Here is a 6,000-nt window from a genome sequence, read left to right as displayed (position 1 = left end):
CAACATTCCTAACCAGTTAATAGCAATTTTCAATATACTGTATATATAGAAAGTATTTTACCTTGGGTATAATAAATGTTAAAGTTACCAAGCTATTTTAAACCTGGTTTTACTCCATTTCCCAAGTAAGCAAACAGACAAACAAGTCAAGTTTGCGCCTGCAAGTGTTGCAAGTCTAGCTGATCCTACAGGTAGTGCAAGACCAAGGCAACTCTTGATAAAAGTAGTATAAGCACTGATCACTAATCTTAATATTTATCCTTAATGCAAAGCACATCTCCTAAAGGAGATGTATGATGTTTTGTATTAAAGGCAAGGGGGGCCACTACCCAGACCGGTTTCGACCTTCATTGAAGTCTCATCAGTGGGAAACAGGCTAGAAATACTAAGATTTTAGTAATACAGAGCTCATAAGTATTTTACCAGAACAAGTTACCATAAGGTGTTTTAACCTTATTAAATAAAAATCTCAGGAGGAGATATAAGGTTAAAACACCTTATGGTAACTTGTTCTGGTAAAATACTTATGAGCTCTGTATTACTAAAATCTTGGTATTTCTAGCCTGTCTCCAAGTTACCATAAGGTGTTTTAACCTTATTAAATAAAAATCTCAGGAGGAGATATAAGGTTAAAACACCTTATGGTAACTTGTTCTGGTAAAATACTTATGAGCTCTGTATTACTAAAATCTTGGTATTTCTAGCCTGTCTCCCACTGATGAGACTTCAATGAAGGTCGAAACTGGTCTGGGTAGTGGCCCCCCTTGCCTTTAATACAAAACATCATACATCTCCTCTAGGAGATGTGCTTTGCATTAAGGGTAAATATTAAGATTAGTAATCAGAGCTTATACTACTTTTATCAAGAGTTGCCTTGGTCTTGCACTACCTGTAGGATCAGCTAGACTTGCAACACTTGCAGGCGCAAACTTGACTTGTTTGTCTGTTTGCTTACTTGGAAAATGGAGTAAAACAAGGTTTAAAATAGCTTCGTAACTTTAACATATATATATATATATATATATATGTTGTGTGTATATGTATATATATACACACACAACAATAACCATATTAAAATGAAGATAGCTGCGCAAAAATCCGAATTGCAGAACATAAATGCAAAATGACCTTATCGGTCACCTGCACTTTTTACAGGTGACCAATAAGGATGTAGTCTACTGCCACTACTCTTTAATATATTATAAGAGCGGGGAGATACAACCAGTTTTGGAATTCGCATAAATGATTACAAGGGTGGTCTGAAAAGTTCTCTGCCTAGCAATGAAAGAACGAATTTATAATTTCATATTTTTATTTTTCAACATAATCTCCCTTAAGACCAATACATTGATTTCAGCGCCATTACCCTGTCCCTGTAGTGGTTCTCAGTAAGATCTGCAAATACCCCTCTACAGCTACAATATCCTCTTGATTCGAAGAAAAACGCTGACCAGCGAGGAAGAGTTTTAGTTTGGGGAAGAGATAGAAGTCAGAGGGAGCCAAATCTGGGGAACAGGGTGGATGTTCCAACAATTCATAGCATAGATCCCTTAATTTTCCCATTGCCAAAATACCTTTGTGGGCAGGTGCATTGTCCTGATGAAAGATGACTTTTTTTCTTCTGCTAACCGGGTCTTTTCTCAAGAATTTTTCGTCTAGTCTGGTTAAAAGATCGGAATAATATTCCCCAGTTATTGTTTTACCCTTTTCAAGATAATTAATAAACAAAATGCCTTAAGCATCCCAAAACACTGATGCCATGACCTTTCTTGCTGACGGAACTGACTTTGTCTTCTTTGGTACTGAACAATCAGCTTCTGTCCACTGTTTTGACTGATGTTTGGATCCTGGTGTGTAATGATGAATCCAAGTCTCATTCATAGTAAAAACTCGATGCACAAAATCAGTTTAATTCTTGTTAAAACACTCCAAGCACTGTTCAGAGATTTTTCATGCGAGTGCATTTCTGATCTGTTGTGAGCAAATGCGGCACCCATCTGCTGCAAAGCATTTCCATTTGCAATTCTTTGCAAAATATATCCTACACGTTCTTTTAAAATGTCTATAATCTCAGCAATTTCACGCAAACTCGCCAGTCATCCAATACCATATCGTGCACTTGATCAACGATTTCTAGTGTTGTTACACTTTTTGGACGTTCTTCTCGTCATCTTCAAGGCTGCCCATTTCTTAATTGTCGAAAACGAAGAAGAGTGCCCATAAACTTTTATGAACTTCAAATGAATTTCTTTTGGCGTTAAACCTTCTTTTACAAAGAATTTTATGAAAGCACGATATTGAATTTTATTCATTTCAAGGGATAGATACAGACAACACTTTTGCTTCCGATAGCTGTGTGAAACAAACTACTTGGTAGAATGACTTGCAATTTCATATAGATAATTGTGACAGATGTACAAATCTTACCGATAATGTTGTCATCTATGGTCGAGGCCGAGATCTTTTCAGACTATCGTCATACATCAACATCGATACAATTTTATCAACAATCAGGTTCTACAGGGTGTCCCAAAATTCACGCAAGATTTAAACTTAGCGCCATTTGTGCGGTAAAGTGTTGCCAACGAGAAAAAAAAGACAGCGTGACAGCTGACAGTTCAGGGTTATTAAAAATGACCACACACAGCGAAGAGAGTTCGTTGAATGGATTATGGAACAACAACAAGTGGATGCTTATTTTTCGAACAAAATCATCTTTAGCGATGAGGCTCATTTTCATCTTGATGGCTTCGTTAATCGAAAAAATTGTCGCATTTGGGGTTCAGAAAATCCACGAGTGATTGTTGAGAAACAAATGCATCCACAACGTGTCACTGTTTGGTGTGGATTTTGGTCTGGAGGCATCATCAGTCCATTCTTCTTCGAAAATGTGGCTGGTAAGGCAATAACAGTTAATGGTGCTCGCTATAGCGACATGATAATCCAGTTTTTTTGTACCTAAATTGCAAGATATGGATGTGGACGACATGTGGTTTCAACAAGACGGTGCCACATGTCATACAGTCCGAGAAACAATTCAATTACTGCACGAGTCATTTCCTGGTCGTGTAATTTCCCGTTTTGGTGATCAGAATAGGCCACCCAATCATGAGACTTAACGCCGTTGGACTTTTTTCTTTGGGGTTTTTTGAAGTCTAAGGTTTATGCCAACTAGCCCACGACCACCCACGCCTTGAAGGAGGAAATTGAGCACGGTATCAACGAAATTCAGCCACATTTATGCAAAACGGTCATGGAAAATTTCGACAAAAGAGTGCGTATGTGCCAGCAAAGCCGTGGAGGTCATTTACCCGATATGCTATTCCATGATAACCCTATACTGTATACTTTATGAATCAATAAGAAATTACAATTTTTAATTAAAAACCTGTGTTTTCTATCAAAATTACTTCTTGCGTGAATTTTGGGACACCCTGTAATTGCCGATAACGGAGATTCACTACAGCGAGCAGCCTTTTCATTAAATGAAATAGCAAACCATACAATATGGGAATTTTCACCAAAACCAAAGTCATGGTATTCAAAGGCAAAGACCCAATTAAAAGTAAAATTTGCATCGATGATATTAAAGAACAGATTAATACATTCAAATATCACTTATCTTATAGAAAATTATTGATAAGCTTTGAAATGAGATTCATACGCAAAACGGCCGGATTTAATATAATAGACAAGACTTCAAAAGAAATAGCAATATCTTAAAGGAACTTCAGATGTTTTTGACTACTTCTGTCTTTATAGTGAATGGAGACAACATACTGAAAAAGCGTGCGAAGGAAGACTCCTCAGAGAGATAGAGTACCGGTCTCAAGGGAGGAATAGAGGACGTCTTTTGAAAAGATGGGAAGAGACCGTAACAAGCCACTAGGCCTATTACTGGAAAGGAAGGTTTACCATTACCAGCGTCCATCTCTGTTTTCGCATATTCATCTTTCTTGAAATAAAACACTTTGAGTGATTTATGCATGGTTATTTCACTTGAGTAGGATTACTCGTTATCTAGCATGACTGCATTAATTCATGATTTTACACTACCTAGACTGAATTTCATTCTTTCAAAAAAAAAAAATCAGTTTTCAATTAAGTAACAAAAACTGGTTCATTACAATGACTTCTGTGAGCAATATTTAAATAAATATTGCCACTGTTCATAAGTGATATTGTTCTAAAATTCAGCACAAGAAGTGCAGCGTTAACAAATTTCTATAATAGTCACCTCTATAGCATTAAAAATGAAAATCTAAAAGTTTAAAATTGAGAAGGGATGAATGTGGTTATTTGGAAATACAGCCAAAACCAATGTTTTTATATCTGGAAACTGAGAATTCTTTTGGCCATTATACCTGTATTGCAGGATTGAAAAACCCATATGGAACCAGCTAATAAGAAGGAAAGAAACAGGTATATAAGAAATAATCACATGAACAGAAGAAAGTCTATGCTTATTTACCTGACTAGTTTTATGTTCCACATGGCAAGCTTCCAAAGTAGAATAAAGACTACAGCTGTTAAATAATCAGACAAAGTTTCTCAATGGCTTGAAGTGCCTGAGAAGAAATTCCATGTTTGTTCAATGAACAAACTATAACTGGACCTACAAGCTTCAGCTTATAGTGTCCAGTTTCTGATGTCGATATGAAAAGAGCTTCTGCATTACATTAAAAATAATTGTGAATTTTGTCAGGTACTTTTCAGACTGATCTAATCATTAAAATGCCATCCTTACACCAGAGCCAAATTATCAGTCTTTTGCAGCAAAGTTTCATCCCTGCAAAAATTCATCAATTTGATGTCAAGGCTAGCTAGAAATCAGTTGATTCCATGTTAAATCTTTTTTTCTCCCAGTGAAATGTAAGAACTTAATGTGTCCCAAATTTCCTAACACCTGGTGCTATTAATCTGATTATTATTTAGACAAATTAGAGGTGGACGAGTCCCTAGTATTCACAATAGAGCATACAGGTATTTCAGATTTGCGATATCTAGCAAGTCACTTATTCTTGGAATAAAAGGATTGATAATCTGCAACTTTTTTTGGCCAGATCTTTCAACAACTGATACATGTTGGAAGCATGCTGATGTCCTTATTACAATAGGTCTGCTAACACCATCTGGGCATTACTGCTTGAGGGAGGTGTAGTAGTAAAGGAGTTCAGGGTCGTTTGGAATTCAAATTTGTTGTAAAATGTTCAGAAATGCCTTTTATGTGAGGTTTGGAAAGTCTCTGTCAGAAGACAGGCTATTAATTGGAAAACATTGTTAATGACGTGCTGTAGTTTGGATGGAAAATATACATTCAGAATCACGTTGCCTTTTATAGATAGCAATTCAACAATTCTAGTCTGATTATTTGAATTCCAGACAACCTTCAAAGCCACAGGATTTGATCAATCCTGCCTTTTTAAAGACAAGCTTCCTCTCTTAGCTCATCCAGGTATGTATCAGATTCCTATTCCTTGTTCCCGCAATCTTATATTTTGGCCAAACTGGTTGTACCATAGACATCCAACTATCAGACCATATGGATTACATCCATTTTTCTCAAGCTAAGAAATCTGGTCTCACAGAATGGTATTTCTACCATCTGCAGGATCCTGAGACGACACAAAAATTCTTCACACAAGTACTTTCAAATTTGTAAATTCTGGAAAACAGTCACTGAACTCTCAGTAATAATTCAATATTCAACTGTAACGCATATTAGCAATGTTTACACAAATGGTATATGTATGCACACACATTCTCAGATTGATTTATTCGGCATGTCTTACATATACAGTGTGGTTATAAATTAACTTTCCCTCTTTGGAGGTATTTGTAGCTAAAACTAATACAAGGAATGACTCATTATATATATATATAGAGAGAGAGAGACTTTCGAAGGAATGGGGAGACGAATTCCGCAAAAAAAAAAAAATTAGTACCAAAAGTATTTGATAGGGGAAAATTTGGCGCTGGCAGAGTCAAAAGACGTCAGAT

Source organism: Typopeltis vanoorti, chromosome 6 (assembly GCF_054136105.1).
Source record: "Typopeltis vanoorti isolate ZY-2024b chromosome 6, IOZ_Tvanoo_1.0, whole genome shotgun sequence".
Taxonomy (NCBI): domain Eukaryota; kingdom Metazoa; phylum Arthropoda; class Arachnida; order Uropygi; family Thelyphonidae; genus Typopeltis; species Typopeltis vanoorti.
The sequence above is the reverse complement of the archived record's forward strand: the minus strand, read 5'-3'. Positions refer to the sequence as shown.